The sequence below is a fragment of the Danio aesculapii genome, chromosome 21 (assembly GCF_903798145.1).
Source record: "Danio aesculapii chromosome 21, fDanAes4.1, whole genome shotgun sequence".
NCBI classification, from domain to species: Eukaryota; Metazoa; Chordata; class Actinopteri; order Cypriniformes; family Danionidae; genus Danio; species Danio aesculapii.
Window position 1 is genome coordinate 46,215,109 of NC_079455.1, and position 19,289 is coordinate 46,234,397.

At 35.9% G+C, this 19,289-nt stretch overlaps 1 protein-coding gene across 3 annotated transcripts in view; it reads left to right on the plus strand.

The window, feature by feature from the left end:
• Nucleotides 1–2,646: 2,646 nt before the first annotated feature.
• The window catches only part of znf462 (zinc finger protein 462), a 93,888-nt gene continuing 77,245 nt past the window's right edge, over nt 2,647–19,289 (plus strand). For 2 of the 3 annotated variants that reach the window (XM_056446043.1, XM_056446044.1), the window contains exon 1: nt 2,647–2,838. The gene's annotated coding sequence lies outside the window, so the exon portion shown is untranslated. The remainder of the gene's footprint in view (nt 2,839–19,289) is intronic. The other variant, XM_056446045.1, reaches the window with a different exon arrangement.

A 19,289-nucleotide genomic window follows, 5' to 3' on the forward strand; every position in this document is an offset into this window, starting at 1 on the left:
ATTTTGACCTCAACATCGTAGCATGTGTGCAGTATCCATTATAGCTGATCAGGTACAATAGTTTTGTCATTGCAAAGTAAATCCACAACATAATGAAAGTTTATCATGTGCATGTTTTTAGACCTGTGACTATTCATCCATCCATTCATTCATTTTCCTTAGACATGCAGTCTAAATACTCTCTGGGTCATTGCATGTAAAGTTTGATGCATTTATTAAGGTAGTTCAGTATGATGCAAGAGTTTTACGGTGGCGCAGTGGGTAGCATGATCACCTCACAGCAAAAAGGTTGCTGGTTCGAGTTGGCGTTTCTGTGTGGAGTATGCATGTTCTCCCCGTGTTGGCGTGGGTTTCCTCCGGGTGCTCCGGTTTCCCCCACAGTCCAAACACATGCGCTATAGGGGTATTGATAAACTACATTGGCAGTAGTGTATAAGTATGTGTGTATGGGTGTTTCCCAGTACTGGGTTGCGGCTGGAAGTGCATCCGCTGTGTAAAGCATATGCTGGAACAGTTGGTGGTTCATTCCACTGTGGCGACCCCCGATAAATAAAGGGACTAAGCCAAAGGAAATGAATGAATGAATATGCAATATTAACTTTTTTCCAATATTGTGTAGCCCTAGTTGTGTCAACACTTGTGAAATATTCCTCAGAGTTTGCTGTTACATCAAATCTCCTTCTAGTTCAATCTTAAAAATTAAACTTGTTTATTTTACTGCAAAAACAATTCTTTTCTTACTGAGGTTTTTTTCTTGTTTCTTGTCCAAATATCTAAAGATTCATAAATCAAGAAGCATTTTCTAGACAAGTGATAAATATTGTTTTAATATTTAGAAATTATTAATTCATTTATTCATTTTCCTTCAACTTAGTCCCATATTTATTAATGAACCACCAACTATTCCAGCATATGATTTACGCTGCAGATGCCCTTCCAGCCACAACCCAGTACTGGGAAACAGCCACACACTCATTCACACACACACACACACACACACATACACTACGGCGAATTTAGTTAAACAATTCCCCTATAGTGCGTGTGTTTGGACTGTGCGGGAAACCCACGCCAACACGGGGAGAAAATGCAAACTCCACACAGAAACGCCAACTGACCCAGCCGGGACTCGAACCAGCGACCTTCTTGCTGTGAGGCCACAGTGTGACACCACTGAGACACAGTGCTGCATGTTTTCCGAAATAATGAATTTAAATTAAGTGAGTTTTTCTTTAAAATAAACTAAATAATCTAAAATATTCTTATTTCAGAGTGAAAACAAGATTTTCATGACAGGATTCACACAGAAAGTGCAAATAACAGTAATTCAGAATGATCTGGCTTTGATAGATTGTAAAAATCTCAGCACAAAAATGTCATTTTTACATCACAGCAGGTTTTATTCATCTTACATTTTATATTTAAAGATAAAGATGAAGTGCATGTTATTTTAAAGGAACAGTTAAATAATAATAAATCTTAAAAAGTTAGATATTTTGAAACCGGTAACCATTGACTTCAATAGTAGGAAAAACAATGGGAGTCAATGGTTACCGGTTCAAGCGTTTGTCAGTATATCATCCTTTGTGTTCAATGGAATAAACTCAGACATGTTAGAGACTAGAGTGAGTAAATGATGACAGAGAATGTTTTGAGTGAACTGTCCCTTTAATGTTTACAGAAACGTTGGAGAAATGTTTATACAACGTATTATCAAGCAGCAGAAATGTCATCATGTTTATGGAGCCGACCTGCAGCACCTCATGAACTGTTCCCAGAACTGGACAAGATTCACACAGAAGGTACAAATGTTTACATTAATTCAGAATGATCTGGCCTTTGATTAGACTCTTAAAATGTCACCAAAAAGTATATTTTTTACATCAGAAGGTTTATTCATTCATTCATTTTCCTTTTGCCAAGTCCCTTTACTTATCAGGGGTCGCCACAGTGGAATGAACCGCCAGAATGTTTTACTATTCTGACTTTTCAAATATAAAATTTTTAAATATAAAAATGAATTTGCATGTTCTTTTAACCCTCACCCTCAAGAGTGCTTCAACACCTTGAGTTTCCTTTTTCTATTAAACACACACAAATATACATTTTTAACCCGGTAACCATTGACTTCAATAGTAGGAAAAACAATGGAAGTCAATAGTTACCGGATTCCAGCATTTTTACCCTACTTTGTGTTCAACAGAGGAAACTCAGACATGTTTGAGACTAGAGTGAGTGAATTATATTTAGTTTTAGGTGAACTGTCCCTTTAATGTTTACAGGAACGTTGGGGAAACATTATTACAACGTATTAAGCAATGCCACCATGAGTATGTGTTTATGGAGCCGATCTCCAGCACACGAGCGCAGATTAATGAATGCTCCTCGGTGATGGAGAAGTGTGCGCGCGCGGGAGGGTCTATAATGAAGCAGTAATGACGCGTCTGCTCATATGCTCATCATAACGTGTCATAAGCGCCGCCAGGGGCTCCATGTCTGATCTCCATTACTGCTGGAGTCATGAGCGGCTCTGTGGACCTTCCTCCTGTCTCACTGTCTCATCGCAAACTCTTGTGCACCCTCTGGTGCTTGCTAGACTCCAAAACTTCTTTGTGTTGCCAGCTTAGCAGATTGTCTTCCTTGTCTCTGAGGCTGCTCATTATTCAGAGACAGCCGGAGCTCAGGTCATCTGCAGCTGCCGTACTGAAGAAGAAGAAGAAGAAGAGGAGGAAGAAGAAGAAGAAGGAGGAGGAGGAGAAGAAGAAGGAGCAGCGAAGATGGCGAATATACTGCAGATCTAGACCGGGAACAACTTCGCAGAAGATCCAGGATCCAGCCGTGAGTATTCGGTTTCAGCAGATATATTGACGCTTCACGATCGCGGTTTTTTTCTAATGGAGAGCCGACCTGCATGGTAACAAGCGCTCGCGTTTCCACGGAATCCTTCAGAAAACGCGCGGCTCCTCCAGAGCTTTCGAGGGCGTTTGAGGGACGCGTTGTGCGGCGAGCTGGAAGCCATTGCGCGGATTTGGAGCTCCATTAGTCAGCCAGACAGACTGACGCGACGCGCGCTACGCTCTCGTGACGTGACGCGCTACAAATGTGGGCGACGCGAGGAAAATCGGGTTGTTTTTCTTTTCCCGCGCCGGGCTCCAGGTGCTGCTCCCCGCAGGTGTAGAATGACACGGACGGTTCCTCCAGATAAAAATGGAGTCTCGCTGGAGAACAAAGGTTGAGTTTCTCCTGCTGGCCGCTGCATGGAGCTGGACGCGTCGCGAGCGAGGCGTCGGCGACACACTCCGCGTTTATGCTGCACTTTTATCTCCTTCTCTGGTAGTTTGAGGCGGTGTGTGTGTTTATATTGTGGTGTTTGTGAAGCTTTAGCTGGAGCTTAGAGTTTGTTGAGTGTGTGTGTGTGTGTGTGTGTGTGTGTGGAGCTTCAACAGTGCTGGCCTACAGTCAGATCCTCCACTCTTTTTGGAGATCTTTATTATTATTGTTTCATGCATTCAGAGTCATTTCAGTATTGACAAATGCTGGTGTCTATCACCAAACTCGTGCATTTATCAATACTCAACTTTTTTAGTTGTCTTTATTCACTTCCCTTTATGCACCTGTGTGTGTGTGTGTGTGTGTGTGTGTGTGTGTGTGTGTGTGTGTGTGTGTGTGTGCGTGTGTGTGTGTGTGTGTGTTTGTGGATCTGCTGGTTTGGAAGTGAAAGTGATTTTCTGATCTTGTCTGGATTTTAAGATTAATAATCTGACATGCCTTGTGACGTGTTGCACACCATCAGAGCTTTTTTGGTGTGTGTGTGTGTGTGTGTGTGTGTGTGTGTGTCCTTCTGCAATCGCTCTGGCCACTGTGAAATCCTGCTGACAAAGACAGCGCACCACACACACACACACACACACTCTCTCAATGCGACAGACGCAGGCCAGAGGAGCTCAAAATGGTGGCACGTCTCCCATGTCAGGGCAAACAGGTTCCCTCAGATGAAGGTTACTGCAGTTTTAAGACTCCGTCTGCTGGTTCTCTGAGGTTTCTGAGAACATTCCTCCTCATGTTTTACTCTAATAAAACACGTGCATGACTTCTGGTGGATTTGCATCAGCGCATATATATATCCAGAGTTCCTCTAAAGGCATCTCCTTCAGTGGTGTTTCTGCTGTAGTTTCAGTCTAATGATCTGCTGGAGTGTCTGACCTGGAAAAGCTGAAAGCCGTCTTATGCAACTGTTGAGCACACAGCGATGGCTCATGGTCCAAGCTCACCGCTGACCCACTTTCATGAAGATCCACACCACAGTGTTGCAGGAGACAGGCTCTGAACTGATTGGGTGTTTTTAATGAGATCTATGTTTAAAAATGAATGAAAATGCACTACAGCTTTTACAGTTAGTCTGATAGAGCTGTTATTGTCACGCTAACACAAACCTAACCATTGTTTGACCATATTTGACCCAAAGAATATTGAAATGCTCCACTTTATGGGTGTTTAATAAGATTTATGTTGAAGAATGTATGTAAACTCTCATCTTCTCCAGTCAGTGTGATAGAGCTGTAGTGTTTTCATCTGGATGTTTAGTTTAGAGCTGGGTTAAATGCATTATATGCTGTTTATTAGCGTTTAGCATGGCTGAGTGTAGTAGTGTGTGTTTTTGTGCTGAAACTAGTGTATAATATTGTTATTATATTGGTTTTATTTATTTTTATTATGGAATATTTAAGCAATTAAAATGCATTTATCTGTTATCAAGTGTGATTGCAACTCAATTATATATAGTTTATATTGAATTTCAGTATCAAAAGTGCTGGGTTGTTTTAACTCAGTATTGGGTCAAATATGGATGGCTAAGTTTGTCCATATTTGACCCAATAGATTTTGAAACGCTAAACTTTATGGGTGTTTTTGATGAGATTTATGTTTAGAAATGTATGTAAATGTAGCATGGCTGAGTGTAGTAGTGTGTGTTTTTGTGCTGAAACTAGTGTATAATATTGTTATTATATTGGTTTTATTTTTATTATGGAATATTTAAGCAATTAAAATGGATTTATCTGTTATCAAGTGTGATTGCAATTATTATATTATATATAGATTTTAGAGTTAAATTTAGTATCAAAAATGCTGGGCTGTTTTAACTCAATGTTGGGTCAAATATCGACAAACCTAACCATTGTTTTTCCATATTTGACCCAACACATTTTGAAACGCTCAACTTTTTGGGTGTTTTTAGTAAGATTCGTGTTTAAAATGAATAAAAATGCACTACATCTTCTCCAGTCAGTGTGATAGAGCTGTAGTGTTTTCATCTGGATGTTTAGTTTAGAGCTGGGTTAAATGCATTATATGCTGTTCATTAGCGTTTAGCATGGCTGAGTGTAGTAGTGTGTGTTTTTGTGCTGAAACTAGAGTATAAAATTGTTATTATATTGGTTTTATTTATTTTTATTATGGAATATTTAAGCAATTAAAATGCATTTTTCTGTTAGCAAGTGTGATTGCAACTCAATTATCATTTTTATTAGTCTTACATTTCAGTATCAAAAATGCTGGGTTAATTTAAATCAGTGTTGGGCCAAATACGGATGGTTACGTTTGTCCATATTTGGTCCAATAGATTTTGAAATGCTCCACTTTTTAATAAGATTCATGTTTAAAATGAATAAAAATGCACTACGTCTTCTCCAGTCAGTGTGATAGAGCTGTAGTGTTTTCATCTGGATGTTTAGTTTGGAGCTGGGTTATATGCTGTTTAGTACGGTTGAGTATAGTAGTGTGTGTTTTTGTTGTGAAACTGCTGTTCAAGTGTGATTTGCAGTTCAATTTTCAATTGCAGTTCTATTTTTTTTTTGTTTTATTTCAGTAAATCATGATGATATTTAATACACTAAAGAAAGCTGGGTTGTTTTAACTCAATGTTGGGTCAAACATGGACAAACCTAACCATTGTTTGTTCATATTTGACGCAACACATTTTGAAATGTTCAACTTATTGGATGTTTTTATTGAAAATTATGTTTAAAAATATATGAAAATGCACTTTAGCTGCTTTTACAGTTAGTTTGCTGTTATTTTGATGCTAACCATTGTTTGAGACAAACCTAACTATTGTTTTAATGAGACTTATGTTTAAAAGTGTGATAGAGCTGTAGTGTTTTCATCTGGATGTTGATGTTCAGTTTTGGAGCTGGGTTATATGCTGTTTATTAGCGTTGAGTATAGTAGTGTGTGTTTTTGTTGTGAAACTGCTGTTCAAGTGGGTTTTTTTTCAGTTCAATTGTATTTTTTTTATTATACAATAATAAAATGATGCAAACCTAACTATTGTTTGTACATATCTGAACCAAAACATCCGTATTTGACCCAACATATTTTGAAATTCTCAACTTATTGTTTTTAATGAGATTTATGTTTAAAAGTGTGATAGAGCTGTAGTGTTTTCATCTGCATGTTGATGTTCAGTTTTGGAGATGGGTTATATGCATTATATGCTGGTCATTAGCGTTGAGTATAATAGTGTGTGTGTTGCTGTGAAACTGCTGTTCACTAGTGCGTACAATTGTGATCATTTTTATTATGCAATTAAAATGCATTTTCTGGTTGCAGGTGTGTATGCAACTCCATTTTATTTGACATATATACAAATATGGACAAACTTAACCATTGTTTCTCTATCTTCTGTGTGCTTTTAATCATATTTATGTTTAAAAATGAATGAAATGCATTACAGATTTTACAGTTAATTTAATAGAGCTGTAGTGCTTTCATGCTAATACAAAGCTAACCGTTGTTTGTCCATATTTGACCCAACTTTTAGGTGAGATTTATGTTTAAAATATGAAAACTCTTACAGTCAGTTTGATTAAATGTTAAGTATAGTAGAGAGTTTTAAAGTGAAACTGCTGTTCACTAGTGCATAAAATTGTAATGATTTTATTGTGTAATTACATAGCATGTGCGATTGCTACTCTATTATATTTTTATTTTTTATTGACATTTAATACACCAAAAATGCTGGGTTATTTTAACTCAATGTTGTGTCAAATATGGATAAACCCAGTCATTGTTTGTCCATATCTGACCTAACAAATTTTGAAATGCTCCACTTTTTGGCTGCTTTTAATGAAATTGATATTTGAAAGTTGATGATCTGTAGTGTTCTCATCTGGATGTTCAGTTCTGGAGCTGGGTTATATGGATCATATGCTGTAGTGTGGGTTTTTGCTGTCAAACTGCTGTTCACTAGTGTAAAGTTATGATTTTACTTTTATTATGGAATTCGTAAGTAATTAAATAGCATTGTGTCTGTTAGCAAGTGTGATTTGCAACTCAATTATGTTTTTATTAGTATTATATTTCAGTAAAACATAATGAGATTACACTAAAAATGCTGGGTTGTTTTACTCAATGTTGTGTCAAATATGGACAAACCTAACCATTGCATGGGTTAAAAAGTGTATTTTAAACTTAATTGGTAAAATGACTTGTCCATATTTGACCCAACACATTGTGAAATGCTCCACTTTTTGGGCGTTTAGCTGTAGTGTTAGAGCTGTCAAACGATATGATTATATTAGTTAATTTGTTGTTATTACTATGGAATGTTTATTTTTTAAAAGTATTATATTTTGTTATCAAAAATGCTGGGTTGTTTTAACTCAATGTTAACTCAATTATGGGCAAAACTAACCATTCCTAGTCCATTTTGAAACGCTCCACTTTTGGGGTGTTTTTAATGAGATTTACAAGTGTATGAAAACTTTAATAGAGCTGTAGGGTCTTCATCTGGATGTTGATGTTCAGTTTTGGAGCTGGGTTATATGCATTATATGCTGTTTATTAGCGTTTAGTATGGCTGAGTATAGTATATTTATCTTTATAGTGGAATTTTTAAGCAATTAAAAATGCATGTATGTTAGCAAGTGTGACTGAAACTCACAGTAGGATTATATTTTCAGTATGGCTTGATTTAACTCAATGTTGGATCAAATATGGATGGCTAAGTTTGACCCAATAGATTTTGAAACGCTAAACTTTATGTTTTTTTTTTTATAAGATTTATGTTTAGAAATGTATATAAACTCTCATCTTCTCCAGTCAGTGTGATAGAGCTGTAGTGTTTTCATCTGGATGTTAAGTTTAGAGCTGGGTTAAATGCATTATATGCTGTTTATTAGCGTTTAGCATGGCTGAGTGTAGTAGTGTGTGTTTTTGTGCTGAAACTAGTGTATAACATTGTTATTATATTGGTTTTATTTTATTATGGAATATTTAAGCAATTAAAATGCATTTATCTGTTATCAAGTGTGATTGCAACTCAATTATATATAGTTTAGTGTTGAATTTTAGTATCAAAAATGCTGGGCTGTTTTAACTCAGTATTGGGTCAAATATGGATGGCTAAGTTTGTCCATATTTGACTGAGTCCATTTTGAAACGCTCCACTTTTGGGGTGTTTTTAATGAGATTTACAAGTGTATGAAAACTTTAATAGAGCTGTAGGGTTTTCATCTGGATGTTGATGTTCAGTTTTGGAGCTGGGTTATATGCATTATATGCTGTTTATTAGCGTTTAGTATGGCTGAGTATAGTATATTTATTTTTATAGTGGAATTTTTAAGCAATTAAAAATGCATGTATGTTAGCAAGTGTGACTGAAACTCACAGTAGGATTATATTTCAGTATCAAAAATGCTGGCTTGATTTAACTCAATGTTGGGTCAAATATGGATGTCTAAGTTTGTCCATATTTGACCCAATAGATTTTGAAACGCTCAACTTTATGGGGGTTTTTGATGAGATTTATGTTTAGAAATGTATATAAACTCTCATCTTCTCCAGTCAGTGTGATAGAGCTGTAGTGTTTTCATCTGGATGTTTAGTTTAGAACTGGGTTAAATGCATTATATGCTGTTTATTAGCGTTTAGCATGGCTGAGTGTAGTAGTGTGTGGTTTTGTGCTGAAACTAGTGTATAAAATTGTTATTATATTGGTTTTATTTTATTATGGAATATTTAAGCAAATAAAATGCATTTATCTGTTATCAAGTGTGATTGCAAATCAGTTATATATAGTTTAGTGTTGAATTTTAGTATCAAAAATGCTGGGCTGTTTTAACTCAGTATTGGGTCAAACATGGATGGCTAAGTTTGTCCATATTTGACCGAGTAAATTTGGAAACACTCCACGTTTTGGGTGTTTATGATGAGATTTATGTTTAGAAATGTATATAAACTCTCATCTTCTCCAGTCAGTGTGATAGAGCTGTAGTGTTTTCATCTGGATGTTTAGTTTAGAGCTGGGTTAAAAGCATCAAATCTCTTACTGCACATCATTTTTGTCTCTTTATTCTGTCGAACACAGAAAATGACTGAACGCACACAAAGATTTAATTTACTTTTAATGCTAGACCAATGAGGGTAAAGTTAAACAGTGTATACATGAGCTCTGTTCCTAACCCTATATGAAGACTTGAGAAATGTGCTAAAACTGCTGGGTTTTTGAAGCTTTTTGCACAAAACTATTGAGTGTTTTCATGATGCATCAGCAGGCGGCCATATTGGAGGCACAGAATGTAAACAAAGCCCCTGAACTCACTGAAGCTTGACTGCTTTATTGATTATTGCTGGTGAAAATGATCAATTATTGTCATGTTTTTGGCTGTACTGTTCAGAAAACACATTTAGACTATTATAGATTGGCAAATGTTAAGCAGAAGAAAGAAAAAACTAGCAAATGGTGAAACTGAATCAGGATATTCTAATTTCCAGATCATTTGTCCTCAAATATTGGACTATTATCTGTATTAATGCTGATTATGTGTGTTTAACCACTTGTTAAGTTCAGTTTGTTAACATACCCTGCATAATAATTCATCTCTATATGATTTATCAGTCGTTTTCTGTGGTTTAAACAGTATAAATAGGCCGAATAATATATTTATTAGTACACTAACTGCTTAATGCATGCTATTGTTTACATCCGAGTTTTGCCAGTATTCATTGTTGGGTAAAAAAGTTAAGCTGATCTATCTATACTCATAAACATACTTTCATATTACTTTCCTTAATTAACACTTTTAGTTACTTGGCTAAGAACTGACTTTATATTGTAATATTACTCTTTAAATCTCACTTCAACTATAGGGCTCTTTAGTCGCTCCCTAGTCAGTGAAATAAAATATAAAGTACTTCATGTTTATTTCTTGCTGTTGTTTACATGCCAAGATCAGCAGTATGGACATGCATACAGGGAATTGAGCACAAGTTAACAGTTCTGTCATACATTAGTGTGTTGTGTTTGATTTATTATAGTTTTGTTAGTTAAATGATGTGTTGAAATTGTTGAGTTGAGTCTCACTTGAGGTGTAGCGCTCTTCAGTAGTGGGTGCCTATGTAGTGGGTGAGCATAGATATTTACATTAGATGTCGCCTACCCTTGTCTATTGAAAGGAATGCGTCAATAGAGCCGCCATTTTAGTACAGGGTAGCGCTCGTTTGAAATGAATGTGAGACCAAGCTGCAGTGGAGGACTGGCCATCCAGAGCCAGAGATACACACATATTCACATATGATTGGGAGTTTTCCCGCTGGTCAGTATGCAAATATTTATTTAAATTCTGAAATCTTTAATTTGACATCACTTTTCTACATGGATGGATCAGTGACCGCACAGGCACTACCAACAAAGAGTGTGTGTTTGTGTGCATGGAAATGTATTATCCTCCCTATACCTGTTAAATTTGGTCTAATCCGTGTCCTGAAACACCCCCCCCCCCCTCTCCTGCTTTCTTACGGAGCGATTTGTTTGTGAATGAATCTCTGTTATGAACGACTCGTTCACTGAGCCAACAATAATACAAGTTTCTAGTACTGCAGCATCTTGTGTTCATATTTCTTTTACGTTGTTTGCTGATTTTATTCTACTAAACTAGCATAAGCCGAGTGTTTAGTGTGAGTTGGTGCTGCTTTGTCTTATGATCAGTGCAGTAAGAGACTGTATTATCATCAATAACGTGACTTGTTGAGCACAAAAGTTCGTAACATACAAAAACGTAAAAAAAAGACCTAAATCTTTCCTATGAAATGTTCTGCTTTGTTTTCTGTGTTTGCTTGTTACACCCGTGCACAGCGCTAAAGTCCAGCATCTCACATTGGCTTTAGTCTTGACTAGTTGAATGACTTTTGTCCTGGGAGCACTGTACAAACGTGGCGGCGCTATTGACGCATGCTCAGGGTCCCTATGCGATATCTAGTGTATATATATATATGGTGGGTGAGATGCACACTAGGGGTCAGATAAAAACAGCTGCTGGGTTAAAGAAACTCATGTTTGTATACCAGTGGATTTTTATTTTATTACTATTTTATTTCATTTACTTATTAACTTTATTTAATTTTATTAATATTAAAATTTATTATTATTTTTATTATTTTTAATTTAAAAAATCTTTTAATAACTTTTATAATAAACTTTATTATTATTTTAATTTATTATTATTGTTATTTTGCTAGATTTTTTTAAACATTTATTTTATTTTATTTTTTTATTCATCTTATTATTATTATTATTATTATTATTATTATATAACTTTTATTATTTTAATTTATTATTGTTGTTATTTTAATACTTTTTTACATAAATTTTTATTTTTTATTTATATTATTATTATTATTATTATTTAACTTTATTATTATTAATTTTTATTATTTTTATTATTTTAATTACATTTTTTACTTTAATTTATTTTTATTTTTTATTTATATTATCATTATTACTATTATTATTATTATAATTATTATTATTGAACTTTTTTAAATTATTTATTTAATTTTTACATTGATTTGTTTATTTATTATTTTTATTATTATTAGCTTATTATTATCATTTTTGTTGCTGTTGTTATTTAATCATATTTTAATAATGATCTTTTTTTTTAAATTTATTTTCAAAAATTATAATTTTTTTTATTTAATTGGCAAACAAAATGAACCCAATTGTTGAATCGCCCAGCATGTTTAATGTACTCGTAGTTTTATTTGGTTTTATTTGTTTTGTTGATTTTATATATTTATTATTTTTACATATTCCATTATTATTATTATTATTATTAGTATTATTATTATTATAAGTAGTAGTATTTGTAGTAGTAGTAGTCTAAAAAAGACTTTAAAATAATGGTTCATTAGTTAATGTTTTATATACACATTATATACACATCTAAACATTCTTGTACAGCATTTATAAATAAAGTTCAACATTTACTAATGTATTATTAAAAATCGAGAGTTTACATAACATTAGGTAATGCACTCACCGACAACATTAACAAAGATGAATCAATACTATAGTAAATGTGTTGTTCACTCATTCATAGTGTTTTAAAGACTGAATGTTTGCACCTTGACACATTTCTTTGTCAGAATTAGAATTAATTAGATCTGATTTTTTTTTTACCTGTTTATTTTAATTTCATTAAATGATGAATGAACATGGCTAATTATATCATTGGAGAATGTTATGTCGTAAGAAATATCGTTATTGCAGAGCTCAACAATATCACATATTTTTGCTTATCATGCACGCCTAATATATACTGCATAAATCCAAATTTTCTAAAATCTACACATGTCTTATGACTGGTTTTGTGGTCCAGTAATTGTTTAACAGTATATTTTTATTTAATCTGTGATGCATTCTGTGCATCTGATGGATCGAAGGCCACGTCTGAGTGTGTGTGTTTGTGCGCGGAGTAATGTGGTGATTTAATTTGAATAATTCTGGATGTCAAAGGCTTGCTTGTGTTATTAATAAGAGCGTCTGGAGGCGTCACCTGAATCGCCTCTTTGTCCAGCTTGGGTTTCCGTCTCAGATGTTTCTCCTGCATCTGCAGACGTGATGATTTAAAGATCTGCTCTGCGTCTCTGAGTGTTTTTAAAGGACGCTGCGTTTCCAGGCCGCTTCCATTTTGATGGTCGAGTGATCCGAGATACAAAATGGACCTTTCAGAGCGACGGCTGCGGAGGCAGAAACTCACAGAAGCGCTGAAGTTTGGAGCTGTTCCTCAGGCAGGGAGAAAGCACACACAAAAGCCAATTCAAATGCTCCAGTGGACGCTTTCTTGACATGATGCATTGGCCTCTCTCACACACACATGCGCGCGCACACACAGATGAGAAGAGTGTATTCTCTCCAGAACTATTTTTGAAGCCCTTATCTGAAGGAGCTGTGGGTTATATAATGTTCTGCTGGACATTAAAAACAGACCCTCAAGTTAAAGATGTGCGTTTTGAGTTTTCTAAAGCATAAAAATAAGCGTAAATATATTTGTGGATATTAACGAAACATGCTACCTGAACATGCTTGTTGCGTATATTATTAAATTACAATTTTTCTACAAAGTTCTTAAATTAAGTCTTTTCCTCCTATCCCTACACAAGTAATCATAAGCTCAATGACCGTAACGGTCCAAAATTAGTTAGTGTATTTTGTTTTGTTTGTTGTTTTGGCCTTTAATTCCCTTGCAAGCTTGTAAATTTGAAACCCTTTTTACAACTTGGCGTGTGTGTGTGTGTGTGTGAGTGCTTTGGGAGCAGGAAAGGAGACTCCAGGTGACCTCTTTTAATAGGAATTTATCCTTATTTTAATTGCGTAGGGCAGTGCTTCCGCTATGTAACATAATTAGGGGCTCGTCCGGGATATAAACCCAGGATCTCTCATACCCCAAGTGAGAGTCATACCCATAGACCAAACCGGTGTTCCTAAAGGCTCAGAATTGGGCCCAATACTCTTCACTGTGTAAATATAATTATTTACTTACGATGTGTCAACCGTGTAATATTTAGATTTTAAATTGTTAAAATGTTAACGAGGTTTCAAAAAGTAATAGCGTGGCTTGATTAGGGTTACCTAAAATTAAATGTTCGTCTCTAAAGGAAAAGGTGTTGATTTTAAAGCATGTAGCCCTTATCTGAAGGGGAAAATTATCTTTATTTTATGTGCGTATCGCGATGCTTTCACTACGTAACATAGTTGGGGGCTCGTCCGGGATATGTACCCATACCCCAAGTGAGAATCATACCCCTTGACCAAACTGGTGTTCCTCATGGCTCAGTATTGGGTCCCACACTCTTCATTGTGTACATTGAATGATTTACTTATGATGTGTCAACATTGTAATATTGTTATGTATGCTGATGATAGTCATTTTCACTCCTGGTTAAAATGTTAACGAGGTTAAATTGTGTGGCTTTATCAGGGTTACCTCAAATTAAATGTTCATTTCTAAAGGACAAAGTGTTAATTTTAAAGCATGCAGCCCTTATCTGAAGGAGTAAGTCATCCTTATTTTATGTGCGTAGTGCGGTGCATTCACTATGTTACATAATTGGGGGCTCATCCGGGATATGAACCCAGAATCTCTCGTACCCCGATTGAGAGTCATACCCCTAGACGAAATCGGTGTTCCTCAAGGCTCAGAATTGGACCCAATACTCTTCAGTGTGTAAATATAATGATTTACTTACGATGTGTCAACAGTGTATTATTGTTATGTATGCTGATGATACAGTCATTCTCACGCATTGTTAAAATGTTAACGAGGTTACAAAAAGTAATAGCGTGGCTTGATTAGGGTTACCTAAAATTAAATGTTCGTCTCTAAAGGAAAAGGTGTTGATTTTAAAGCATGTAGCCCTTACCTGAAGGAGAAAATTATCTTTATTTTATGTGCGTATCCCGATGCTTCCACTACGTAACATAATTGGGGGCTCGTCCGGGATATGTACCCATACCACAAGTAAGAATCATACCCCTAGACCAAACCGGTCTTCCTCAAGGCTCAGTATTGGGCCCAATCCTTTTCATTGTGTAAATTTATTGATTTGCTTACGATGTGTCAACAGTGTAATATTGTTTTGAATGCTGATGATACAGTCATTCTCACGCATGGTTAAAATGTTAATGAGGTTACAAAAAATAATAGGGTGGCTTGATTAGGGTTACCTAAAATTAAATGTTCATCTCTAAAGGAAAAAGTGTTGTTTTTAAAAAATGTAGCCCTTACCTGAAGGAGAAAGTAATCCTTATTTTATGTGCGTATCGCGATGCTTCCACTACGTAACATAATTGGGGGCTCGTCCGGGATATGTACTCATACCCCAAGTGAGAATCATACCCCTAGACCAAACAGGTGTTTCTCGAAGCTCAGGATTGGGCACAGTACTCTTCATTGTGTACAATTTAATGATTTAAATATGATGTGTCAAGAGTGTAACAGTGTGTATGCTGATGATATAGTCATTTTCACACATGGTTAAAATGTCAACGAGGTTACAAAAAATAATGGCATGGCTTGATTAGAGTTACCTCAAAATAAATGTTCATCTCTAAAGGATAAAGTGTTGATTTTTAAATCATAACACCATAATAAGTTTGTGGATATAAAAGAGAACATGCTAATAGTAATCATACTTGTTGCATAACTAATTAAATTTACGTTTGGGTTGATAGGGTGTTCCTGTTGGTTGGTTGCTTGCAATGGTGTCCTTGTCTGATCTTATTGGTTGCTAGGGTGTTTTTTTTGATTGCTTGGACGTCCTTGTTAGTTGATTGGTTTCTAGGACTTCTTTGTTGGTTGGTTGCTAGGCTGCCCCTGTTAGTTGGTTGGTTGCAAGGCTGTCCTGGTTCAATTTAGGAATTTTTTATTTGTTCCTGAGGTCTTGCTTGGTTGGTTACTAGGGGGTCCTTGCTTTCTTGCTAGGTGGTTGCAAGTGTTTCCTTGTTGGTTGCTGTGGTGTTTTTGTTTGTTGCTAGGGTGGTCTTATTAGTTGCTAGGGTGTTATTTTTGGTTGCTAGGCTGCTCTTGTTTGTTGGTTGCTAGGGTTTCTCTGTTTGTTGCTAGGTAGTTTCTCACTGGTTCAAGAAGTGAAGGTCATCCATCTTGAAGTCTTGAGTTTTTTACTGTCAGTAATAGTGATGGGGGTTGTGTTTGGTTCAGCCAGGTAGAAATAATTCAACACAAAGCTCATGAAAGTACTTCTGATTAAGGCAAGATTCATAATGATAGGCTAATTAAATTGGATTATCAGCCCTTTTAGTTCTTCTGACAGCATTCGGACACACTGTAGAAGCATGGATCTTCTGACATATTTCTAATAAGCTGCACCGAAACCAATGCCAACACTTCAGAGTTATTTATGCTGTAGATCAGGTGTGTTATGTATGTTCATTCCTGTAGAATCACTGATCTTCCGCCTGGTTCTGCTGTGACTGCAGTTTGACCCACTGATGTCTATGAGCGTCTGAGATCCGAGTTTCTTGATTCTGATGGATCCAGAAGTTGCATGTGGTCATGTGCGTTCTGCTGGCACCTCAGACCACAGATCATATCTGAGATGTCATCCAGGACACTGCTTTTATTCTGAGACACACACACACACACACATCACTGAAGAGAGTTTATTTTCAGACTGTCTTACCACAAGATGATCTTTTTCCTCTCGTCAGGGTGACTGAGCTTCAGTCTGTGAGAAACTCTTAAACCTGCTCGCCCAGACACATACACACACATACACACACACACACACACCAGTTGTTTTGGTGTCATCATGATGCTGCTTGTGAGTCTTACAGCACAGTGTGAGTCATTTTATATCAGTGGTTATCAACAAGTAGAAACTGAATTAACCATGTTTGAATTAAAGTAAAAATATATAGTTTCATTTAAATTAGGTTTTTAAATACCATAAACATTGTATATTTCAGTATTTTATCAAAATAATCTTGAAAATAACAGTAAAGTTAATTGTGCTTATGATCTTTCTTTTAATGTATGAATCCTGAAAAATAAAATGCATCACAGTTTCCACAAATATATGTTATTTCAACGGTTTTAAACTCTAATAATGATCAGAAATGTCTTGATCATCATATTAGAATATTTAATGAGAATGTGAGTCCACCATCTCTATTTGAGAGCTGGCATTGTCAGTAGATACTCAAGAGTCAGCCCTTGGTGTTTGTTTGGTTGTCATTGGCTGTTCTGTTTTCTTTGGTGTAGTTGGGTGGTGTTGCTGCTGCTTATGTCTGTGATGCTTCTGCAGATGTCTGGAAACAGTCAGCGTTCAATGGACTATTGTGTTTGGGTGTTGTAGAGATCTAATTGGGTGGTGTTGGCTGTAGTTTGGTGATGTTGGGTATAATAGGATGGTGTTGGGTGAAATTAGGTGGAGTTGGGTGTAATTAGGTTGTGTTTGGTGTAGCTTGGTGGTATTGGCTGTAGTTTGGTGATCTTGGGTATAATCAGGTGTAGTTGGGTGATGTTGGGTGTAATAGGATGGTGTTTGGTGTGATTGGATATAATAGGATATTGTTGGGTGTAGTTTGGTTGTATTGCTGTAGTTTGATGTTGGGTATAATTGGGTGTAGTTGGGTATATTTGTATATTGTTGGATAAATAGGGTGTAATTGGATGGTGTCGGATATAATTAGGTTGTGTTAGGTATAGTTTGGTGGTATTGGCTGTAGTTTGGAGATGTTGGGTATAATTGGGTGTAGTTGGGTATATTTGAATATTGTTGGATATAATAGTATGGTCTTTGGTGTAGTTGATGTAATAGGGTGGTGTTGGGTATAATTGGGTTGTGTTGGGTGTAGTTTGGTGGTATTGCTGTAGTTTGATGATGTTGGGTAAATTTGGATATTGTTGGGTAAATAAGGTGTAATTGGATGGTGTTGGATATAATTAGGTTGTGTTAGGTGTCGTTTGGTGGTATTGGCTGTAGTTTGGAGATGTTGGGTATAATTGGGTGTAGTTGGGTATATTTGAATATTGTTGGGTATAATAGTATGGCCTTTGGTGTGATTGATGTAATAGGATGGTGTTGGGTATAACTGGGTTGTGTTGGGTGTAGTTTGGTGGTATTGCTGTAGTTTGATGTTGGGTATAATTGGGTGTAGTTGGGTATATTTGTATATTGTTGGATAAATAGGGTGTAATTGGATGGTGTTGGATATAATTAGGTTGTGTTAGGTATAGTTTGGTGGTATTGGCTGTAGTTTGGAGATGTTGGGTATAATTGGGTGTAGTTGGGTATATTTGAATATTGTTGGGTATAATAGTATTGTCTTTGGTGTAATTGATGTAATAGGGTGGTGTTGGGTATAATTGGGTTGTGTTGGGTGTAGTTTGGTGGTATTGCTGTAGTTTGATGATGTTGGGTAAATTTGGATATTGTTGGGTAAATAAGGTGTAATTGGGTGGTGTTGAATATAATTAGGTTATGTTAGGTGTCGTTTGGTGGTATTGGCTGTAGTTTGGAGATGTTGGGTATAATTGGGTGTAGTTGGGTATATTTGAATATTGTTGGGTATAATAGTATGGCCTTTGGTGTGATTGATGTAATAGGATGGTGTTGGGTATAACTGGGTTGTGTTGGGTGTAGTTTGGTGGTATTGCTGTAGTTTGATGTTGGGTATAATTGGGTGTAGTTGGGTATATTTGTATATTGTTGGATAAATAGGGTGTAATTGGATGGTGTTGGATATAATTAGGTTGTGTTAGGTATAGTTTGGTGGTATTGGCTGTAGTTTGGAGATGTTGGGTATAATTGGGTGTAGTTGGGTATATTTGAATATTGTTGGGTATAATAGTATTGTCTTTGGTGTAATTGATGTAATAGGGTGGTGTTGGGTATAATTGGGTTGTGTTGGGTGTAGTTTGGTGGTATTGCTTTAGTTTGATGATGTTGGGTAAATTTGGATATTGTTGGGTAAATAAGGTGTAATTGGGTGGTGTTGAATATAATTAGGTTATGTTAGGTGTCGTTTGGTGGTATTGGCTGTAGTTTGGAGATGTTGGGTATAATTGGGTGTAGTTGGGTATATTTGAATATTGTTGGGTATAATAGTATGGCCTTTGGTGTGATTGATGTAATAGGATGGTGTTGGGTATAACTGGGTTGTGTTGGGTGTAGTTTGGTGGTATTGCTGTAGTTTGATGTTGGGTATAATTGGGTGTAGTTGGGTATATTTGTATATTGTTGGATAAATAGGGTGTAATTGGATGGTGTTGGATATAATTAGGTTGTGTTAGGTATAGTTTGGTGGTATTGGCTGTAGTTTGGAGATGTTGGGTATAATTGGGTGTAGTTGGGTATATTTGAATATTGTTGGGTATAATAGTATTGTCTTTGGTGTAATTGATGTAATAGGGTGGTGTTGGGTATAATTGGGTTGTGTTGGGTGTAGTTTGGTGGTATTGCTTTAGTTTGATGATGTTGGGTAA